The sequence below is a fragment of the Molothrus aeneus genome, unplaced genomic scaffold (genome assembly GCF_037042795.1).
Source record: "Molothrus aeneus isolate 106 unplaced genomic scaffold, BPBGC_Maene_1.0 scaffold_57, whole genome shotgun sequence".
NCBI lineage: Eukaryota > Metazoa > Chordata > Aves > Passeriformes > Icteridae > Molothrus > Molothrus aeneus.
The window spans coordinates 600,964-625,143 of NW_027099209.1; the positions used below are offsets into that span (position 1 = coordinate 600,964).

Genomic DNA, 24,180 nt, shown 5'->3' on the forward strand with positions numbered 1-24,180 from the left:
CAGGGTATTTATGCTATTTTTTCCAGTTAAATTGAGAGATGGAGTTTTCTTAGCCTGCTGCTCTGTGGAAGAGCACATGTTGACAAATGACACTCTTTTAATGCTTTCTGACAATAAGAGTACTTCCTGCCAATTTCTGCTGCCAATAATAATGACTGTCTGCTACAGCAAACAACTAATGAATGTCTCTGAATGACCTTTTAGCAACTACTGTCAACATTAACTACTCTGCAGCTTTTCCACCTTCCCTGGAAATTGCTGGGGTTGCATCCAGAGTGTGTCAAGGTAACTGACAGAAGGACAGCTGGATCTGTGTGAGTTTGGATGGCATTGCCACTGGTCTAGTTCTGCATCTTGTGATGAACACTCGAGGTAACAGTGACAGATGATCTCTAGGGATGGGGAAAGGTGCTTGCCTGTGTGCAAGTTTGTCACCTAAGGGACATAAAAACCACACAAGAGTTGTTCTGACCTGTGCAAGGAGTAGGGAATGAGCTTTAGAAGCCACTGGATCACATGAAGGTCACGTTGTTCAGGTTCCTTAGAAACAACCACAAGCAGGCAGCTTCCTAGAAAACAGAAGGAAAAAATAAGCTACAGCAAGTGAAGCTGGAATTGGGAAGTTAAAGTTCCTGATGAATGACAGATTTCCTGTGGGATCAATTAGTCCTCAGTTAATTGTGTAAACCAGTTGTGTAAAACAGGGGTTCCTGTAAGAGAATTACTGCTTCTTGGTCATGGCAGTTTTCTGTCATCTGTGCAGTGTGACCCCATCTGATTCCCAGGCAGCTCTATTTAGCTTCCAGCTCAAAATGCCAAATCAGTACAAATATTTGAGAGTAAGGAATAAGATCCCTTGGATTTGAAAGAACACCAACATCTCATCCTATTGCTTAGAGAGTTGCTCTCCTGAGGCTTATGTCAGAGGACCACTCTTTTAAAATCTCTGGATGTGTAACATGTATTTAAAAATAGGTGTGAAAAAGAGGTTGCATCAGGTACCTTGGGCTGCTCTGAACATCGCTCTTGGAGGCTATTTTTCTTACCGAGCTGAGGAATTCTTGGTTTTTTTGGCAGAGAGAGGAAAACAGAGCTGGCCCGGTGGATGGAGAAGATGGGGATTAGAGTATCAGAATCAGAACTCATGGAACACCAGTTTGCCAACTTGCCACCAGCACCTCAGACTCAGGTTTGCATCCTGGCTTTTTATGGTCCAGCTTCACAAACTTTTTGCTCTGGATCCCACTTCCCATCCCCAGCACAGGGCCTCAGTAATTCACAAATATATCCTACGTCTCACCTGTGACCCTCTGTAGGGAGCTGTGCAATATAACTGCATCCTTACAGCACTGCTTGCTTCATGGAAGTTGTTCAAACACTTCTGCCCTTGTAACATGAGGCAGCTGTTGGGCACAGCAATCTCATTCCTAAACACTGAAATTGAACAGCATTTGAGTAATTAAAAGGCAGTATTTTTGGTGCTTAATTGTAGCCTGGTGTTGCTATGGAAAATAAAGAGCTGTGCCTTCCCTTCCCCCCTGGTTCCCAAAGAGGAAATTGAAAGCCGTTGATGTATTTATCTCTGCGATATAAAGCAAGAAAATTCACAAATAAAATGGCTTTTAGTGTTGTGGTACACAAAATAAGAAAGCACACTGTAAATTAATTATTCTCTATAGACGACATAATTATGAGATTGAGATGAGCTTTGACCTTTGCTGCATCCATTTGCATAATGCAGCACACAGTACCACGCCATTGTGGATTTTTCATCATTGCCTTGTGCTGCTACTGATAGTGAAATGTGTTCACTTCAAATACTGCATTGTGTGAATTTTAATTGCAAACATCCTCTTCATGTTAAATGTTGGACTAAAGTAGCGCTGAGTACAATTTATCTCTTAATACCCACTGGCTTCTGGTATCTAAAAGACAACCAGGACGGGAACTGGATATTGAGAGCACAGGATATTGATCATTAGAAGGCCATAGAAATATTATGCTTAACTGGGGAAATTCCTGCAGAATAAGATGTTGGCCCTAATTTTCACTGATTTCACTAAAGAGGCTTTTTTTTTTCTCCAAATCCAAAAGAGGAGCACAGTTATACTTTCAGGAATTAATCTCCTTGTTATGTACATGACTGACTTTGGAAGAGGTGGGTTAAATGATGGAGTTATTAATCAGCATGTGCAGACAAAATGAAAACAGTTGAGAAATATTCTTTATTAGTAGGATACCTTAGATACAGGTAGTAAAATGGTGTGCTGGGCTGGCTGCTTGGCAAATAGCCAGAATGGACAGATGGTTTTTCATTATCTGTTATATGGAAATAGTAGGTTTGTAACAGTGTGTTTTGTGTTGATGCTTATTCATCTGTGAGAGAGTCATTTTCAGGCTGCTTGTCCAGGAAACATTCTACATCTTCCTTTGCATCTGCAGAACAGCTGCTTTAGCTAGGATTGTCATTGTTCAATTTCTGCGAAGCTGCAGGCTGTCCTAATGTCTTCCTAAAGCCAAAGAAATGAGTATAAAAGAGGATTTTGGGGCTGGGATCCAGGGTTTACTGTCTATGAGCCTTCTTTGTTTTGCTGTGTAAAATCTTACTCCATGCTCACTCTATTCCTGCTAATATATGATGTCAACAATTAGCACAGAAAAAACAGTTTCTCTTGGTAACAGTTTACAAATGGTGGGGGATACGTTGAGTTTAGGTAGTCATGCAACCCGTATGTTTGCTGAAAAGGAACATTGTAAGCAATAAGGCTTACAATGGTATAATATCTTAATAGCAAATAGTTGGTTACTCAGGTGGTTACTCTGGAGAAGGTGGTATAAAATCTTAATAGCAAATAGTTGGTTACTCAGGTGGTTACTCTGGATTGGTGGCTGGGGATTTCACATCTGCAGGACATAAAAATTAGAAGTTGTAAATTACAGTGTCTGTTTAAAACCCTCAATATGGAAGTTGTACTAGGTAAGGTGCAGAGTTCAGATCTTTTAGGCAATCAATATTTAATTTCTCACATGCCAATAATGCTGGTATTTTTGTCCAATTCTGCCACCCCTTGCTGTTGACTTGCACTCCTTGCAATAGCTCTTGGGGGCATAAACCCATGTCACAAGCTTGGAGAGAAGCTGTGGAACAGTCCCATGGTTGCCTCATGTTTATGGTGTTTACAGGGGCTGGAGCAAACTCAGGATGAATCTCTCTGAAGCACACACAGGTATCCCATGTGTGGGGCAACACCACTCCTTAGACAGTGTTTTTCACTTTGCAACTTCATCCTGGTGTTAATTCTGTGAGAGGCACTGAAGATGAAGAGGAATATTTTTCACATGACCATGCAGTAATGTCAATGTGTTTGTTTTTTTTCAAAACATCCCTCAATATGAGTGCATTCTATTTGCTAAAAATCAGAAAAAGGTCTGCAGCATGATCATTTCACTTTATCCTGTTTTTCTGGATAATTTCAACACGAGGTTATCCTGACGTAAAATTTTCTCTAATGTGGTGATTTTTCAGACAAAGATTTTTAAGTCACAAGAACACTCTAGTACTATTTTCCAAATGGTAAATAAGTGTAGATGATGAAATAATCGAGGTCAGAGTCAAGGGTTTTTTCCCATTTTGGGAAGGTTTAACCTTATTCCACCTGCAGACTGTGCGTTTCAGTGGATGTTGCTCTTGAGAAGCAACGGTCACTATTCTGACCTGAGCTTTTCTATCTGTTGGATAAAATTATCTCCTTTGTCTTGGCTCAGCAAGGAATTTTAATTTTTCTGTGAACCTTTCTCTTGTGTTCAGAGTTTCATTATTTCCATCTTTCCATTACAGTGAGCATGTCCTTCCACCTCTTAACTTGGTCAAGGCTCAGCTTGTAAGGATGTGGAATGAAACATTCAATCATGCACACCTTACATCTTAGCATAAAACGACCTTTTTCCTATGAAATCTTTTGAAAATTCTTGGGAATAATTTTCAAAATTTGAAATAGAAGAAAGAGCCAGTAACACAATATCATTTAATCATTTAATATGGTTTATGTATTAGGGTTTGACTCTTAGCCAGAGATATTTTTATTGGCAGCCTGGCAGCTCCACTGTGGAACTGTGTGCAGGTCAATTCCCTTGAGAAGGATGGGTAAATCAGCTCCTGGGAGATGGGCACTGCCTGGCCCCGATGCTGCAGCATGCTTGGGGTCAGGCTGGCTGGCTGACTGTCTAATAATAGTGTGTAATAACATAATTAAATACTCTTTTTATTTGCTGATAAATAAGATTTTTCAAGTTAACTCTGTTTCATCAGTGACCTGCCTGACTTTAGCCTGAGCTTTCCAGTTCCTGCTTTTCTTATTTTCTCTCCTGTCCTTCTGAGAGGAAGTGATGGTGGCTGGAAGTGCGCGGCCAGGGGGGCCAGGCCACCACAGCACCCCTGCACACTCAGCCTTGGAGATCTGGTCAGGAATCTGCTGCTGGGTCCCAGCCTTCCAGTGCAGAGCCTGGCCATGCTGCCATCACTGTGCTACACCAGGGAGTTCTCATCTGTTGGGTCCAACTCAAAAGCAGCCTTCATTTTCAAGAGGAATTCTTTGTGGGGGATGCTGTGAGGAATGTGGTGTTTACACTCACCTGACACTGGCAGTAGAGTAGAACAACTCCTGACTGATTTGGCAATGAAGACCTCGTTTTTCCTTCACTAAACCTGCCCTAGCCAAATTCACAGGCTGGTGATAGCTGTCTCTACAGTGGAAAATATTTATTCACTTTATTGACAATTTAATAGACTTGGTCAAGCTTTGTTGTTTAGTTTCTATTGATCCTGAGACACATGGGGCTACTTTTGCTTCCTAAGGGATTAAACTGGCAAGCACTTAGAATCAGATTTGGGGAAGGTGGGTGCAGAAAACTTTCTAATTCACTTCTGAAAAGCAGAGTAATAATTAATATTTCAGATAGAAATGAAAGCATTTAACAAAATATGTGAAGTTTTTATTATGTGGGTTTTTTTTTTTAAATCCTGGATAAATGAAATGAGGCTTTTGGAGATAGCATGAGCTGGATTTTCTATTGAGTTTGATAACCTCTGATTCTGCTCTCCTTTCTCTTTCTGGTGCAACTTGTAGCGAACTTATTAGGTCAAAGTATAATTTTGTAAGAATTATTTTTCAATTTGAGCCTTTCCCTCTTGATGTTGGGGAGGGAGGGGAATGGAGAAAAAATAGCTACTTTCACAAATAGAATTGTGTCGTGAACGGCGGGAGAAATGCGACACACCATATGCGTGAATAGCAAATCCCGAAGTTTATTGAAAACTCACACATATTTATATTGGTGTTAATGAAGCTTATACATATTGCAAAAGCTGAGCTCATTATTGGTTAAGCACACTTAGATCAACCACACCTACTTCTATCTTCTAACAATTATTTTGCTTCTATGTTTGCATTCTTCTAACTTTTCTACCTAAGATATCTACATTTTCTGGCAAGCGATTTTCTCCCCCGTCTTCCCGTTTCAGAGAAGGTCACTGTGACCTTTGTCAGTGATTGGACACTGGTTGCTTAGTTCTCAGCTTGTTTCTCCTATCCTTATCCATCGGTATCACATCGAAATGTCCTTTCTCAGCTAACCAATTATCCAAAAAGCTCTCTACAGAATTGGAATTTCATACTGATGATTTGACCCTTTCTAAGATTTCACTGAGCACTGGGTCTGCTTGAAACTGAGGGGACTACTCATGACTGAGGTATGAAAACTACATTTCATTCCCTGGATTAGGAGTTTTCTCTTGCCCACAAGGAAGTTAAGGGGAAAAAAAAAGAGAAATGGGTTTAAAATTTCCTGTGCTATTTTCAGTTTGCTCACCTTTCTGGAGGAGATACCTTAGCAACTGTAGGACATCTGAAAAACTTTGAACTGTGTCTTTATGTTTGAGGCTCTGTTGAGCGTTGCTTTTGTTATGATGTTCTTGTGTCAGTACTTTGAACTTAGCCAAGCAATGTTGGTATCAGCAGTGACTCTGATAAAGCTATGCCTTTCTCATTAATCATGCATTCTTCATGAAACAGAGAATATATTTCCCTGTGTTTTTTATAACCTGATGAGTCTAAGACTGAATGAAGTCAATGCCAAGCAGCTCTAAAGCAAAACACTGGGTTTTAATGTCTTTCAATGTAGGTTATGAACAAGGAAATAGACCTTTATTCTTAAATTTCAGCTACCTTTAATTACTTACTCTATGCATATTCCAATTCAGATTGATGAATGTTGAACCAAAAGCAGACCTAAAAGAGTTAATTGAAATTCTCCTAATTCAGAGGCAAACTGTTTTTATAGATTTGTTTTGAGGGGTTTTTTGGTAAGGAAATGGCAAGTATTTATTCATCCAGCTCCCTCCACATTTCCCACCATCATTATTCCCAGGGATCCCTGCAGGGATAAGTGGTCTCTGACCCGCACCAGGGTGAGCTGCAGGAGCCTTGCAGCCATGCCTGTGATTTCTCACAGTGGCACAACAACTGCAACAGCACAGAGACGTTTTGCTAAAAGCTCCTACTGTTCCCAACACGTTATTATACAGGCAGAATAAAATGCTTTCTTAAGGACCAACTACATTTTTTGTGTGCCTGAAAGGTCACATTTGTTTGGGGTTTTTTTCTCTTGTTTAGGTGAGAGATAAACAAGTGAAAAGGAAACTCAGAGGAAATGTTGAAAATAGCAGCTGGCAGTACTTCTGTGTGAGTATCTCCATTTACACCTCACCTTGCTCTTAGAGACCTTTGAACACTATTTAAAATGAATTTTGATAGGTGGTGGCTGCTGACTATCTGCATTTCTTCTGCACTTGTTTTCTGTGCTTGTTTGGCATCACTGCTGAATGTCACCAATAAGGAAATTGATGAGGAAGAGTTGAGGAACCAAAACCCGTTCTTTTTTAATCCCTCTCTGTTATGCTTCCCATCCCAGGTTTTGTTGTTGTTTTTGTTTTTGGTTGTTTTTTCAACTTCATTCTGCACCCCGTTCTTACTTTTCTTCCTGTGTCCTCTCTGCTGCCCCTCCCTCTTTCTGCCTCTCTCTTGTGACTGCAGGGCTGGGGAGGAACTTCTGGGGGCTGCCCCCCATTCTTGTTGCAGCAGAATCCCTTTTGGGGGAGATGTACTCATGGAAAGGGCTTGAATAAAGCACCACTCTGCTGTCCAGGGCAGTTTGATTCCTTCTGTGCCTTCTTTGGGGGTGAGGAAGTAAGGCTGAGGGAGAGGGGCTGGAGACTTGGGGGCTCTGATGGCATTTGGGGCACCGCAATGTCCCTAGGAGGGAGAGCCAGGCTGTAGCCATGATATTTTCTGAAAAATCCTCTCCTTAGCATTTTTTCTCCTGAGAGGCCTCAGGAACAAAATGTAAACAATGATTATCTGCTGCTGTGGAATGCAACAGGTGCATCTGTGATTGGTCTCATGTGGTTGTTTCTAATTCATGGCCAATCACATCCAGCTGGCTCGGACTCTCTGTCCGAGACACAAGCCTTTGTGAAATCATTTTTCTTTTTCTATTCTTAGCTAGCCTTCTGCTGAAATCCTTTCTTCTATTCTTTTAATAGAATATAGATCATAAAATAATAAATCAAGCCTTCTGAAACATGGAGTCAACTCCTCGTCTCTTCCCTCATCCTAAGACTCCTGTGAACACGGTCACACCAGGCTGTGATGGAGGAGCAGGTGAGTGGGGAATGAGGGGGGGTCATGCTGGGTTACCCTGCCCCAGAGGGACCAAAAGCTGCCAGAAAATTCACACGGAGGGGTGGGTGTAGAACACCAAAACCTGTCAAGTTTTTCGTTTTTATAGGTGTGGGCAAAGAATTGGAATTTATCTCTAAAACCATTTGGAAAGAATGATTTGGAAATAATCTATCCATTCTATTGTATACAGGAATGCAGGAAACTCTGACTAGAGATGCGTAGTCGTTTTGAAACCAATGTTATAACGTTTTTACCTAGGAATAAACCAATCAAGTGCCCTTAAACTGTAGGAACAGCTGCTGGGGCTGAAGGGAATCAATCCAAAATCAATCTCCGGCAGCTTCGGTCTCCGTTCCCTGCCTGCCCCAAGGCGCGTCCAGCCCGGCCCGGGCGGGGGACGGTGCTGCCACCTTGTGGGCACAGAGCGGTGCTGTGCACAGAGGGGAGCGGTGAAGCACAGCGAGGAGTGCAAAGGGGCGCGGCCGGGCTTGAGGGGCCGCCGTGCGGGGCAGTGGCTGGGAAGAACGACAGCGGCGGGGCCGGTTTCGGCGGGCGGTGGAGGCGCGGAGGGGACAGAGCTCCCGTTTCAAGATGGCGAAGCGCCCGCGTACCAGGATCCTGCGTGAGCCGGGTCGGGCTCCAGCCGCACTCAAGATGGCGGCCGCGGCAGGACTCCGGCAGAGGCGTCTCCGCCGCTCCCTGCCGCGATTCGTGGGGTTCCGGTGCCGCTAACCCCGCCAACCGTTTTCTCCCGCCGGGAAAAGCAGCAGAAAATGGCGCTGAGAGCACGGGATCGGCGTCGGGACCGGGTTGAGGCAGCCAGCAAGAGAAACGCCTGTGTGAGGAGCGGGGGATGCTTAAGGGTACCACAACAAAGATGGCGGCTCGGCCGGGAGTGGCTTCTGCCAGTACCAAAGATTGCCGAGAGGAAATCCAGGAGAAACGGCTGCTGGCATCCTGGGCTTGCCAGGCAGGTTTTGTACTTGATTGCAAGGCAGTTTTCCTGCCTCTGCTGAGGGTGAAAATTGGAAAGGGGAGACAAAAAAGGGTCACTTTTACGCCACACCCAAGATGGCGGCTGAGGGCTGCACTCACTTGCCCTTCCAATGATGGCGGCAGTGTGCTCATGCGCCTTGGGTAGGGCGAAGAGAGGGCGGTACAGGAAATACCCCGCTCCGTCTGATGGTAAGAGTGCTTTCTCCTGGGTCTGGGCGGCATTGAGGTCGCAACGAGTTCCAGATTATCCTTGTGCCTCTCCTGTTGTGACTAAGTCGGTGTTCCCTGAGTGGCTGCAGCTCCCTGCGTGTGGAGGGAAGAAGCCTGTGCTGGAGAATGGGAGGAAGGTCCCTGCTGGTTTCTGTGTCCTCGGTGGGCACAGAACTCTGGCCAGATGGCTTGGTGAGTATTGAAAATGTGAAAAATCCGTATTTTGTGAGTGGCTTTTCGCAAATATTAAAATGAATATGTGTTGTGTTAAAAAGTAATGCTGTATTAATTCTCTTCAATAGCGTGCTAAATATAGTTTTAGGTTATAACAAAATGTTAAAATAGAAACTATGTTATGTAGGAGACTTTTTTTAAAGAAAGGACTTGCAGTGAGATAGCAGCTACAGGACACCTAAATCTTTCAGAGAAAAAGAATTTATTGCTCTCTTATTAGAAGAAACGAACTTCTTCCTGCCTCGAAGGCGCTGTTAGGATTCAGAGGAAGAAGTTGATGATGACCAGACAGAATCCTGTGTCTGAATGGAATTTATTCCTCATGTATGAGATGTATGAATATGCAACAGGCTGTTGTTTTTAAGGGTTAATCCTTTGTTAACGGGGGTCCTTTTTCGGGCTTATGCTGCCCAGAAAAAGGTACCCGGACTGTCTGTAACTCTTTGTCTCTATTGTCTCATATTGTCCTAATTTAATTTGTCCAAATTATTATTACTCGGATTGTATTACTATTTTTATAAGCATGTAATTACTGGTAAACTTTTAAAATTTTAAAAACAAGTGATTGGCGTTTTTCACAGGATCACTCCTGCTTCCTTTTCACTGAATTGTTGTAATGAGTCGTCAGCTTTTAGCCAGCCTCAGTTCCGTTTCTTTTTCATGAATCTTTTTGGTTGTTTCGATCCTTGTTGTGGTGTGTTTTATGTTTGTTCAGTTTTCCCCCCATTGTTCTCTCAGAAGGTCCTGCCCTGTTACCAGTTTGTGTCAATCCCCAAACCCCTCCCCAGTTGTCTTGGTTACTAAATGTATCTTTCTTGTCCCCCACCCCTGGCTGCCTGCCTGTCACTTGACACCCCTGCCTCTTTTTCTAGATAGTTCGGGCCAGGGTGTCGGGTGATTGGGTTAGGGGCCAGGGTCCCTCCCACAACTGTGTTTGATTGGTTCTCCGATTATGCCAATCCTTAGTGTATCCTTCTCTGATTTGCTATCTTTGACCCCCCCCACCCTCTGTAAAACCCGAGGTTTTCTTGCCTCGAGGCTCTCAGCTCGTTCTCCACGTTTTCCCTACCAATAAAACCACCCTCCCTGAAGAAACTGAGAGTCGCCTCTTCATTTCATCCTGCGACTTCGGAGCTCTCTACTGCGGCCACTCGTCCGTAAGCCTGTCATCGCTAGGCACCGGGCCCTGACTTCGTGTTGGGGAAGTGCCTTCCTGGCTGGAGGTTGGCTGGACACTTATCTAGCCTGGGCGTTTTACTTTCCACTGGCCACCGCTCCAGATCCTGAACTTGCCAAACCCTTAATTTGCTAAATTAACCCTGAGAAGGTTCCACAAGCCAATGCTGAGGGGATTGGGGATTGGATAGTTAGGATCTTATGGCCTTTCAAGGGTTGGGTTCACCCCCTAATTTTGGTGCCAAGGGAAACTCCAAGTTAACACAGATCAAAATAGGAAACAGTTCCCTCATCAAAGTCAGCTTTCCAAACCTCTGTTCAGGACCCAAAAGAAATGGGAATGCCCTTGGCAAAAAAGGGCATTTTGAGACAAAGCAAGCTTAAAATGCCTGTAAGCAGGAAATCCAGGAGAAAAGGCTGCTGGCATCCTGGGCTTGCCAGGCAGGTTTTGTACTTGATTGCAAGGCAGTTTTCCTGCCTCTGCATGGGGTGGCACCTGCATCCCACTGGAAAGGGGAGAGAAATAATTCCCCTCATTCCCTGGCCCAGCCCTGGAGTGGGAGCAGCTTGCCCTTATCCTGGAGTTCTCCTGCTCCTGCCCAGCATCCCTCTGGTACCCTCATGTGCTTCCCAAGCTCCCAGCACTGATGGATCTAAACAAGGAGAACAATCCCTGTTCCTTCTCTTCTCCATCCTTCATGTTCCTGGGCCCTGCATCTCCCTGGTTATTCCATGTCTGACTCCTCATCTCCATCCCACCTTCTCCCTGGTCACATCTGAGCCTGAGATGTGTTTAGCAGCAAATCCATTCCTTTAAAGGAAGCCCAGTGCAAAGAGCATCCAGCTGCAGGTAAGTCTTCCTGCATTTCATTTTTCTCTGTCCAGTTTTGGAGGGTTTCTCTCCGTGCTTTCCTGTGACCCAGATGTGTCCCTTCCTTTGTCCAGATCCAGTGCCAAAAGATTGAACAACTGCTGAGTGGGGTCTGGGATGAGAATGGTTCTGCTAAAATGAGGGAAAGAATGCTAGAAGAAAAATTAGCTTCCTTTGAATGTCTGGAATAAAAGCACTGGGAAAGGGCACTTTTTAATTCAATTTGGTTCCACCTCCCCTTTTTTTATGGCTCATACTCCATGGTGAGCAATCTAAGCCAAAAGATGAAATGCAGGAGGCTTTGATTCTGCAGTGAGCTTAACTTCCCTTTTCTCCTCTCTTTCAGGACAGGGAGATCCACTGAAGTTGTCCTGGCCTTGCCAAGGTGTTTGAGCTGCCAAACCCAAACTGGTCCTGATGATGGAGGACTTAAGAAATTACTCAATCCAGCTAAATGCTTTAAAAAGGGAGATGGTTTGGTTATAGAAATATTTCTGCCTGAGACTGGGAAGAGATTGGGAAGAGTTAAACCCCCCAGTTCTGCATAACAGCACAAGGATTTTTTAATTCTTTGCCTTTTTTTCCCTTCCTTTGAATGGGTTTGTTTGTTTCCCCTTGGAGACTGCACACACAATAGGCAGATTTTTCAAGTAAGCCGTTTTTTCCCACTTTTAGTCTTCAATGGAGCCCAGGTGGCAATTGTTTGCTGCTTGGTTTCTGCCTTCCCTTTCCTGCCTACAGCTTAAGTCCTTTCTCTCCTTCCTGCTTTTTGGCCATCACTGGTCATGCAGATGATGCTGATGCAGATGGCTGATAAATAATTATCAAACAGCTTGGGAATGGTCTGTATCAGTAACATTAAAAGATGCAGTATATGGACCATCAAGCAATGAATTTAGCAACAGTTGGATAGTAACTAATCACCTTTCCTTTGAAGCCCTCTTCATAGCATATTTCCTTGTAAAGGGAAAGCATTTGGTTTTTCTTTTAAAAAATACTACAAATCACCAACAGCCAGCTTAAGTGAGCATGGCAGACTGACAAAGACATGGTAATGTTTTTTCTTTTAAATCCCTCACAAGCCCATCCCGTACTGGGGAGGCAGCTCAGCGAGTTTCAGCCCACAGCTGCCATCCTGTGCTCATGGAGAGCAACCTCTCCAGCTGTCCCAGCCTCAGGAAAGCACAGAAGAGGGCTTTACACAGATCAGGGATTAAGCTAGACCCAGGTTGGGCTCAGCTCAGTCACCGTGGCACTGTTAGAAGCCTTAAACCCTTTTTCTATCGGATTGATTGATGGTGGTTGTGGTGCAGCCACTGTGTTGCTGTCAATGTGTTCCCCTGCAGCCTAGCCTGACATGGTGAGCAGGGCTTGGGGTTCTGCCTCATGTGTTAAACATCAAACCAGAAGATAAAACAACAGCTAAAAGCCCTGCCCTGCCATGTGCCTCACTCTGCACCACTGCTATGAGAGGAGGGTGAGAGACCCAGTCAGTTTTAGCTCTGTAAAGCAGCTGCAGAGCAGTGATGAGTGCCTGAATCACATCCCCTGCAGCCATCAGGGGAGTGAGTGCAGGGAAAAGGGCAGAGAAAGGGAAATAAAAAAACAACAGAGCCACCAAGACTGGAGGATGTGAGGATGAATCCAAAACTATGCTCTCCAAGAACTGAAAGAACACATTTCTTAAAACAAGACATCCAAACAGGAATGAGGGACTTGCACTCTTTCCAGATCTTGCCAGCACCATAACTCATTAAAAAAAAAAAAAAAAAAGTCATCTGTGGAAGTGGGATGCTCCTTTAAGCCTGGCAGAGACTTTCTCCAGCACCACAAACCACCCTTCCTGCTGCTCTTCCTTTACCACTCAGGGCTGAGCCATGGAGACCTGCTTCTTTAGTGTGTGTATTTCAGGTTTTTTTTAAAACCAAGAAAAAAATCAATATCATATTTTAAAAAGAACCCCCAGAGCTTTGGGGAAAGTGGGCATAAATGTCAAACGAAACACAAAGAAAGACTGAGCTACTAAGGGATCTTAGAGCAGCAGTGGTGGGGTGGGAGGGAAGAAATACAGCAGACAAATTTAACACCATTTAGGAGGGTTTATGCACAGTATTTTCATTGCAAGCAGCATTTAGAAGTGACAATTTAGTGATTTATCATATCCCAGCACACTCCTTCCCTGTCAAAGTGATAGGCAGAACCAGCAGAGCAGCTCTGAACACACTGTTCACTACAAGGCACCACCAACAAATCCAGAACAGCTCCACCCTTGGCCAACCCTGTCCCCTTGGGCCTTCTGAGAAGCTGGGATTAGGAGAAGGCCATGCAGGGGAACAGTGTTTCAAATGTCAAAGGCTTTAAAAATATACAAGGATAGGAAAGAACATTTCAGGGTTTTTTTCAGCTGATAGTTTCGGAATTTACTTGGAATAAGCTTCTTCCCCAAGAGGGATTTCAATTCTACACATGCACAAAGAGGAGAAAACATTAATGCAGTGTTGAGACAGCTGTGTGCTGTGAGCAGTGGTTTTAAGGTAAGGCCCTTGTATATCTGGGAGGGTGAAACCTCTGTGTTCAACCCTCTGGGATCATCACTTGGGCTTCCTGTGCTTCTCAAGCTCTCAAAGTAAAATTGACTTACCAAACTCATCTTTGTCTCAATCCTAATCCCTGCATCATCCTTCAGGTGTATTTCCTCACAATGAAATTGGAGTAGAAAATGCTTTAGGAGATGCTTTGCAGCCCCTTCTTCCCCAAAGGCCCAATCTGCTTTAATTTTTAGGAATGCTGTTCAAGCACAAGGTTTGGATGCAGCCAGTGAGACTCACATTTCAGAAGGACCATCAATGGTCTGATAAAGACACAGCACTTTCAAGCAGGCTGCTGGGACTGAGGAGGATATTTGAAAGCTGTTGACATGCAGTTCTAGCAGAAGTGCAAAATGAAATGTAATGTAGTAGAAGTGGAAAATGAAATGCTGTTAGACAAGGCTGCTGCCCAAATTGGCTCTGCCTGGATCCACCTGGCCTGCAGCACAGCCTTCTCCCTTTCTCCTCCCTGCCCTCTGCTCAGCACCAACCCAAACCTGGGCTATTTCAATTCCTGTCAGACACAGAGCAGCTGATGGGCAGCAAATGCAGCCTTCCCAAAGTGGCTGCCCATGGCCTGGCCTGCAGGGCAGAGTTCAGGGAGGAGGTGGCAGCTTCCTCAGTGACTTTTCATGTCCTCTCTCTGCCATGCAGACACTGGCATGCATGGCACGGCTCTGTTTTGGCAGCCGGTCCCTTGGCAGGGCTGGGTGAGCACAGGGTGAGTACAGGGTGAACTCTCTGCTCCTTGCTGTGACACCTGGGCTGGCAGGGATGACACAGTGACCTCGGCCAGCCGATGCTGCCTGTGCCATCACCTGGCACTGACGTGTTTGATGAAAATCCTTTTGCTGGGATTTTTCTCCTGAGAAGCCTCAGAACGGAAATGGAACCGGTAACAATCTGCTGGCTGTGGAGTGTGGGCTGGAGATGGTTTAGCAACAGGGGCATCTTGGATTGGTCTCCTGTGCATTGTTTCTACTTGATGACCAATCATGGTCCAGCTGCGTCGGGGCTGTGAGCAGTCCCAGGTTTTTATTATTCATTCCTTTCCAGCTTTCTGATGTCTCCTTGCTCTTTTAGTATAGTTCTACTATCTCATTTTCTTTTAATATAATAGAGATGATAAAATAATATTTCAGCCTTCTGAAAGGTGGAGTCAAGATTCTCGTCTCTTCCCTTGTCTTGGGGACCCTCAAACACCACCACAATCAGTGGCCGAGCGGGTTTGTGCGAGCCTCTCAGTAACCCTCGGCTGGTCCCGAGTCGGCAGACACCGGGGGGGCAGCCCCGACACGGCCGAGAGAGGGAAGACACTCTCTGTGCCCCGAGGGTGCTGAGGGCACCTGGGCTGGGGGGAGACACTCTCTGTGCCCCGCGGGTGCTGAGGGCACCTGGGCTGGGGGTAGACACTCTCTGTGCCCCGAGGGTGCTGAGGGCACCTGGGCTGGGGGGAGACACTCTCTGTGTGTGCCCCGAGGGTGCTGAGGGCACCTGGGCTGGGCCCCTGTGCAGCACAAGAGACACCAGAGACAGCGGTAGATGATAAAGGGCCGACTCTTAGCAGGGGTTAATCCAAGGTTTTATTAGGAGTCCCAAAGGAGCTCCTGCACCTCAGGGGCCTCCTGCCGAGAGCCCCGGGAGATGTGTCAAGGTCACCTTTAAAGGGAGGTGGAAACCAAAAGTAGATAACATCTTACCAACCATTAAGTGACCCTAAGGGATGGATGCTGGGGGATCCAGACATACAGGACAGCGTATGGGGCAAGGTTTGGGGGGCTGACCCCTGGCCTCTGGCTCATCACTCGACGACTTGGACCGAAACTTCTGCATGGAGGGGATGGGAGGCTGAGTGATTGACAGAGAGGCAGGGTGGGGGTTTGGGGATGATCTCATCCCGGGAGAGGGATAACACAGGTAGAAGGAGGGGGGTACAGTTTGGGTTAAACCATTTGGGAAAAATATGGGGATACAAAACAAAATGACTTCAAAGTATTACAAAGTATAAAAATGCACTACAGCAGGTTTGGGCAGCACCAAATAAAACGTAATAAAATGCTTTAAAAATAAAAAAATTAAAAATAAAAATTATATAAAATTTAAAAAAACAAAATTAATTTAAAATAAATGAAAAACAAAATAAAAACTGTAAAGTGCTGTAAAGTGCTAAAAGTACCTAAAAGATAGTGCCGTAATGCAAGACCCTCAAACACCACCACAATCACCAGCTTGAGTTGGTCTGGGCAGCACTAAATAAAAAAAACTAAAAACCTTTAAAAATAGAAAACTTAAAAATAAAAAATAAAATTTAATAAATTAAATCAAATCTTTTAAAATAGAAATTTAAAAATAAAAATTTAATAAAAAATAAAATAAAAAAATAAAATAAATGCTTTAAAAATAGAAAAATAAAAAATAAAATTAAAAAATAAAATTAAAGCTCTAAAAATAAAAAAAAATAAATATACAAAATAAATAAAAAATAAAAATAAAAAATAAATCCTTTAAAAATAGAAAAATAAAAACTAAAATAAAATATAAGATTAAAAAATTAAAATAAAAAGCTTTAGAAATAGAAAAATTAAAACTAGTAAGTAAATAAAAAATAAAATTAAAAAAATAAAATAAAAGCCTTTACATATAGAAAAATTAAAACTAACTAAATAAAAAATAGAAAAATAAAATAAAAGCTTTAAAAATAGAAAAATTAAAACTAAAAAATAAAATTAAAAAATAAAATAGCTTTAAAAATAGAAAAATTAAAAATAATAAGTAAATAAAAAATAAAATTAAAAAAATAAAAATGCTTTAAAAATATATAAATTAAAAATAAAAATTAAGTAAAATTAAAAAAACAAAATTAATTTAAAATAAATGAAAAACAAAATAAAAACTGTAAAGTGCTGTAAAGTGCTGTAATCGTTCCATAAAAGGTAGTGCCGTAATGCAAGACCCTCAAATACCACCACAATCACCAGCTTGAGTTGGTCTGGGCAGCACTAAATAAAAAAAACTAAAAACCTTTAAAAATAGAAAAATTAAAAATAAAAAATAAAATTAGAAAAATACAGAAAGCTTTAAAAATAGAAAAATAAAAAATAAAATTAAAAAATAAAATTAAAGCTTTAAAAATAGAAAAAAGAAAAATAAAATTTAAATAAAAAATAAAAATAAAAAATAAATGCTTTAAAAATAGAAAAATTAAAAATAATAAGTAAATAAAATTTTTAAAATAAAATAAAAAGCTTTAAAAATAGAAAAATTTAAAATAAAATAAAAATTTAAAATAAAAAAAAATTAAAAAATTAAAATAGATTTAAAATAAACTAAAAACAAAATAAAAACCGTAAAGTGCTGTAAAGTATCATAAAAGTTCCATAAAGGGTAGTGCCGTAAAGCGCGACTGTCGTAAAACTGCCGTAAAGCGCGACCGTCGCAAAAGGTGCCGTAAAGCGTGACTGTCGTAAAAGGTGCCGTAAAGCGCGACCGTCGCAAAACTGCCGTAAAGCGCGACTGTCGTAAAACTCGACTGTCGCAAAGGGGGCCGTAAAGCGCGACTGTCGTAAAAGGTGCCGTAAAGCGCGACTGTCGTAAAAGGTGTCGTAAAGCGCGACTGTCGCAAAAAATGCCGTAAAGCGCGACTGTCGTAAAAGGTGCCGTAAAGCGCGACTGCCGTAAAATTGTGCCATATAGGCTGGCAGGGCCGTGGCAGTCACGGAATGCCGCACAAGATCGCGACGGCCTCCCGAGTGGGCGTGACCGGGACAGGGCGCCGTGTCGACAAGCTGACGTCATTAGGCGGCACTCTGCCTACAGTGCGCCGGTCCAGACGGCAGGGGGCGCTGTGCCTGCAGTGCGCCGATGCAGACGGCAGGGGGTGCTGTGCCTGCAGTGCGCCAAAGCAGACGGCAGGGGGCGCTGTATAAATAGAGTATTAAGTACAAACTATCTAGAAGAAGAAATAAAAGCTCTATGTCACCTGCAGCTGTAGAAAATTTCAGGCTCCCATGGAGGAAATAGTTTTCCTAAAATCATTACCGTTTTGGGGTTTTTTGCACTCCCCGGTAGCCTGAACGTTTCTACTGCTGCTTTTTTATTCTAAAGCTAGAATGGAAATCCAAGATTAGAAATACAGGGAAAGAAAGAGAGAAAGAAAGAAAGAGAGAGAGAAAGAAAGAGAAAGAAAGAAAGAAAGAAAGAAAGAAAGAAAGAAAGAAAGAAAGAAAGAAAGAAAGAAAGAAAGAAAGAAAGAAAGAAAGAAACAGAAAGAAAGAAAGAGAGAGAGAAAGAAATAGAGACAGAAAGAAAGAGACAGAAAGAAAGAAAGAGAGAGAGAAAGAAATAGAGACAGAAAGAGAGAGACAGAAAGAGAGAGAGAAAGAGAGCGAGAGAAAGAAATAAAGAGAGAGAGAAAGAAATAGAGACAGAAAGAGAGAGACAGAAAGAGAGCGAGAGAAAAAAATAAAGAGAGAGAGAAAGAAATAGAGACAGAAAGAAAGAGACAGAAAGAGAGCGAGAGAAAGAAATAAAGAGAGAGAGAAAGAAATAGAGAAAGACAGACAGAAAGAAAGAAAGAGAGAGACAGGAAGAGAGCGAGAGAAAGAAAGAAAGAGAGAGAGAAAGAAATAGAGAAAGACAGAAAGAAAGAGAGAGGCAGGAAGAGAGCGAGAGAAAGAAAGAGAGAGAGAACTAGAGAAAGACAGACAGAAAGAAAGAGAGAGGCAGGAAGAGAGCGAGAGAAAGAAAGAGAGAGAGAGAGAAAGAAATAGAGAAAGACAGACGGAAAGAGAGAGAAAGAGAGCGAAAGAAAGAGAGAGAAAGAAATAGAGACAGAAAGAGAGCGAGAGAAAGAAAGAGAGAAAGAAATAGAGACAGAAAGAAGGAGACAGAAAGAGAGCGAGAGAAAGAAAGAAAGAGAGAAAGAAATAGAGAGACAGAAAGAAAGAGAGAGAAAGAGAGAGAGAGACAGAAAGAAAGAAAGAGAGAGAGAGACAGAAAGAAAGAAAGAGAGACAGAAAGAAATAGAGAAAGGGAGACAGAAAGAGAAAGACAGAAAGAAAGAAAGAGAGAAAGAAAGAAAAGGAAAAAGGAAAGGAAGAAAAAAAAAAGAAGGAAGAGAAAGGAAGAAAAAAAATGAAAAAGGAAAAGGATGAGAGTGAAAAAGAAAGAGCGAAAGTGGAAAAGGGGGTGAAAAACAGAGTGAAAAAAAGAAAAAAGAGTTGGAGTGGAAAAGAAAGGACATTCGGGAGGGGCGGTGCTGCCTAAGGTGCTTCCGCGCCCAGGAGCGAAGGAGCCGTTTGATCCCCCGGCGGGACTGCAGCTCCCGGTGGCGGAAAACAGAGCGGTGGCTGTCAGTCCGAGACTACAACTCCCGGCAGGCCCTGCTGCCGTAAAGCGCGGCATCTGACGCAACGGCCGACACGCCATATGAATGGCTGGCGGGCCGAGGCGGCCGCGCGCCGGGGGAGCGGGCTGGGCGCGGGGAGCTCCCGGCGCCTCTCCCGCGCGGGACGGAGCCGCGGCAGCGACGCTGGAGGGGCGAAGCCTCCGGCCGGCCGCCCGCACGGAGCCAAGCGGCGCGGAAAGGGCGTCCACCCGGTGCCTCGGCCTCGCTCAGCGGTCCCGGTGGCGGGGGCTCAGCTCGGGCGGGGCGCGCTGCCACCCGCCGATGGCGGAGCGCCAGGCGGTGCTTTGCTGCCGCGGACCGGGAGCTGCAGGAGCCGCCCCGGGCGAGCGGCGCCAGGCGCTGCCGCGGTCACTGTGCGGCGGCTGGCGGAGGCGCGGGAGCCGCCGAGCTGCAGCCGTGTCCCTCGGGCTGCTGCCGCTGCTGCGGGCGGGGGCGGACGAGCGGCTGCGCAGGCGGCTCCGCGGCGTGCTCAGCCTTGCGAGCAGAGAGCGCTCGACAGCGCTGGAATGACACGGCTGCTGAGTGCCTCAGTGCTCGTGGCTCTTTCTTCCACGCAAACAGATGGAGCGGCATCGCTGAGCAGTAAAACACAGCGATGGCCCGGAGAATGGCGAGCGCAAGGAGCGCGCGGGCTGGATCCTTCTGCTGGCACAGGTGCGATCCGCAAACTCAGCCCCTTGTGCCCCTACCCTCCCGACCCCCAGGGGAAATGCTCTCCAGCCTCGAGCTGCTGCAAGACAAAACGTGTGATTTGACACTAGGGTCCGGAAAAGGTTTCCGTTTAGATTAGCAAATGCCTCAATTGTTCTTGGTTACATCCTAGGATCGGTTTTAGGCAGTGACTTTATACCGCTTGTCGGATTTTTCTTGTGCAATGGTAAGAAAATAGGCAGGTCTGATACTGGTTTCGCTTTTTTTCTACTTCATGTTCCATGAGCTGCTTTTATCCAAGCAATTGTTTTAAAGTTCTACTGTCGGCGTTTCTGGTTCACTTTTTTTTTTTTCTTTGCAGCACCCGTGACTTTTTTTTTTTTTTTTCTCTAAATCGGCAGCAAATATAGCTGAGTAAAATTACCTTGGTTTTCTTCCTTCTTAAATGTTTTTATTGATAGTCCTATTTGAATATGCAGAACAAGTGGGTATGTCCTGTAATATATCCTAGCTTTTCTTGTTTACAGGGTACTCAGAAAATACTTTTCCCTTAGAGTCCCACTGAAACATTCTCAGTGCAATCTCCGTTAAGGTATGTGTTTACAAATAAGCCACCATCAGCTGAGATGTTTGCCTGTGTACCTTTTCCTGTAATTCAGAGCTTGCGTTCTGTGGTTTTTATGATAAACCTATCAAACTTGCGAAACTGTTTTGCAAGTCTTAATCGTTGAAGGCAGCAAGAAGTGGTTTAAAAGCCTGTTCTTGAGCAGACAAAGGGAAAAAGTGTGAATTTGATGCTGAACTTGTCCTTTTTCATTTGACTTGCCTTGAATGATTTAGGAAGAGAGAGAACTAGAAAAAAGAGAGAAATAGAATTGGTTCTTGGGCCCTCCTAAAATGCTCCCCGTGATTCTGTGTGGAGCCAAAGTGAAGGGTGATGGAACAGAGCCCTGTGCTTTAGAAGGAAATCAATTTCAACCTGATCTCCACCCTGAGTCTCCCTAATTTCTGTTTTTAAAATGCAAACTAAGTTTAGGAAGTGTTGGAAGTTAGTATTTTGGGGAAGAAATGGCAGTTGCACCAACCGTTCCATTTCCCAGAGGCTCTGGGAACGATTCATTTTGTAAGCGCTGTAACTGCAATCGGTTGGTGGTTCGGGGTTGGAATGTGCACTTGCCCTCCTCTAAAGCACTCGTTCATTTGCATTTCAGTGCCAGGAGTCTGGAGAAACTGGAGAAGAGCCCAAGAGACATTTTTCGTCCTGAGATACAAAAGGTAGGAAGTGACTTTTTTTTGTTTGGTTCTTTTTCTTTATGATTTTCTGGAAATAGAAGTAATTAAGTATAGATACTACTGGTTTGTTTCTTCCAGTAGCTAATAATAATAATAATAATAATAATAATAATAATAATAATAATAATAATAAAATACTACTTAAACTGTCTCTTTATCCATTGAACTGGCCATTTCAAATCCAAACTTCTAAACACAAATAAAACCATCATCCTTGTAGAATCTGTAATAGGAGGGGGCTAAAGATGCTGTTTTTGTTGACAGGATTTATTGGTTCTTGAAGGGCAAGAGGTGAGTACAAGCCTAACTACTTCTTGCTCACAGACCCGTCCGGTGAGTACAGCTTTGTATTTTGATGGGCTTTTGATGACTTCTAAATCAATTGCTCGTTACAGTAAAAAGAAGTAATGTTTTTTTGAACCTGACAGCAAAAATAACTTGAAGCACCAACTTAATAATAATTGATCACCCATCTAAGTTAATGGTTTTATGCTATACTATCAAAGTTTAAAGGTAAATTATCGTGTAGTAGGAGATAGTATAAAATGTATGTTCTGATGTGTAGGATGTATGCAAAGATTAGAGGACCCAAATTGTTATGTCTTCTGTTTGACTGTTTACCAAATAATATTTGGTTTTATTTTCCAGGGATCGGTATATTTTAAATTTGGAATCCTCTATGCTAAGGATGGTCAGCTTACAGGTGATGAAATGTTCAGTCATGGTGAGTTTTCCACCTTCTCCTTAATTGTTTTGCTCATCTGAAAAAAAAAAAAAAAAAAAAAAAAGGTATGTTTATTATTTGTTACCCTGTTCTGTCCGTTTCCTCAGTATTTGCTGGAGCTCTGCTTACCCAAGCTTTGGGTAAAACAAGCTTTGGGTTCCTTCTGTCCCACTGGGTGTTGCCCAGTTTGGTTGCATCGGGTGAAATTCACCCTGAGCCCTTACAGAACCAGCTCAAACCACGTGAGAGCCATTCGCAGCTCTCTCAGGACACCCGGAGGAGGATGGGTGACGTTTCTGAGCATCTGGCAAGTGTACTTCTATCAAAACTCGGCCTGTGTAATTTCTGGGGAAAACCCTTCCGTATCCTGGAGGGTTCCTCAAACTCTGTTGAGGATCCAGTTAGCAGTTGCTCACCTGGATGGTTCTAGCTCCTCAAGTTAACACTTGTACTCCTGCCCTGTAGTTTAGATCTATGGTAGTTTTGTTATTTTGCACGATTTTACGTCTTTGGAAAATAACGTGCGTTTCACTCTTTGGAACCTCTCGGATCATTCTTTGGTGCAGCACCACCTAATGGGACACTTGGCTGCTGTGCTGAAGGGCTTGGTTACTAGGATTGTAAATCCCGGAGAGTTTGTAAGTCTTCTGTCCCCAGGGAGGTATCACGCTTTGTTCACTCTGTTTGTCAGGTGCTGCTTCTCGTCGGAAGTATTAACTTCAAACTGCCCTGTTCTTTTTTTAACTTTTTTTCCTGGTTCTCTCCGTAGGGCAGGGAAGGACTCTCGTATCCTGGTCGTCAGACTCAGCGCTGCCCGAGAAGATACAGAGAGTGTAAAAATCATAAGAAGCAAATAGGACTGCAGAGGAAACAAACTGGAGAGAACAAAAGGTGATATTGTTCTCCTTAGCCTGGATTAGAAACATCCCCTGTGCTTTGATGCCGGTGGCTGCCAGGGGCTCGTTAGGTCTTTTTAGGCAGGTGTAGGTGTTCACTTGTAGGTTCTATTTTTTGGCAAAGGACCATGAGAGAAGTTTATTTCTACATCCAAATAAACATTCATCTTATCTGAACATAACCTGTCATCCCATTTCTGACGTTAAGGACTCCTGTATAAATACTTGGGGAGGTTTTCTTTGTCGTTTCTGAATGGTTCCATTTTGGTTCCATCTACCTGCCGGATACTTGAACGAGTCTGAGGTGGTTTAATTGCATACTGCTTCCTTGAAATTCTGTTGGTCTCTGCTTGGAACCCTTCTTGTAGTGCTTAATGCAAGACTTCTGATGGTGTTTTCTTGCCTGTTTGTGTTTAAGGTCGTGCTCTGATGCATTTACAGAAACCATGGCAGGAGAGAGTCAGCTGCTGGAGAAGAGGAGACAGTATTATCCCTGTGCAGCATAGAACTGCGCTACTGCTGTGTCATCAGCTGTGTCTGCACTGAAAGTAGCCACCTTCACTTGTAGGTAGCTCCTTGGTGCTTTAGGACACGCTGAGGGATTTATTCCTTTTGGGATCCACGATGAGAATTCCCAAGAGAGGTAGTAATAAGGTATGAGACTGGAAAAAAGCCTGTGTCCTTGGAATGTTGTTGTTGTCGTCAAAAGTTAATTTTTCCTTCTTTCTTAGCCAGTAGTCAGCTTTTTGCTTTATTTTTTGTGGGATCAGTACTTGATTGTTTAAAAAATTGCTTCAAAATAACTGCAGTGGCTGGCCACCAGGACCTTGTTCAGATTTGCCTATTTGCTTGTAGCTAAAACGTTTCCATACTGTTTCTCGTTCTATTGAAGAAACTGCTGCCCAGTCAACTAAGAACTGAACATCTATCTGTCTAGGACATGGGGAGAGGATTTAGGTCGTGTCTTTGTTTCCAGAAAAAAGTTCCAGTGTAGTTTCTAACTAGAGGCAAAGGAGGGGTGAAGACTCGGGGCTCTGATGCCGTTGGGGGCACCCCGAGGTGCCCAGGAGAGGGAGCCCCACTGCGGTGCAGGAGCAGGTATGTTATCACGTACTAGAGAGCAAATGATAAATAGAAATAGGAAAATTATAAATATAAAAATATTTTTTAAATCGTTAAAGAAAGCGTTTTTTTTTACTTGCCAGTAGGCAGGGTTTTGATGATAAAAATGATAAATACAAAGAATATGAAGGTAGAAATCTAAGTCTAGAAATATATCATAAATACGTACAGATAAAGTTTAAAACTAGAAGAAAAAATCAGTTGCAGCAGTAGATACGATACATAATATAAATAATACTTTAAATACATGTCTAGAATTTTATAGATATTATA

At 43.4% G+C, this 24,180-nt stretch overlaps 2 long non-coding RNA genes across 3 annotated transcripts; both read left to right on the top strand.

Moving 5' to 3' along the window:
* Window positions 1-1,157: 1,157 nt before the first annotated feature.
* On the top strand, window positions 1,158-7,665 carry LOC136571045 (uncharacterized). The gene is made up of 3 exons (XR_010785611.1): window positions 1,158-1,189; window positions 6,672-6,740; window positions 7,601-7,665. It is a non-coding gene; the product is annotated as an uncharacterized lncRNA (long non-coding RNA).
* Window positions 7,666-8,382: 717 nt separating this feature from the next.
* Window positions 8,383-21,147, top strand: LOC136571051 (uncharacterized). Of its 2 annotated transcripts, XR_010785621.1 has the most exons (3): window positions 8,383-9,137; window positions 20,400-20,464; window positions 21,084-21,147. It is a non-coding gene; the product is annotated as an uncharacterized lncRNA (long non-coding RNA). The 2 variants fall into 2 exon arrangements; XR_010785620.1 differs by lacking the exons at window positions 20,400-20,464; window positions 21,084-21,147 and adding an exon at window positions 11,573-14,950.
* Window positions 21,148-24,180: the final 3,033 nt, after the last annotated feature.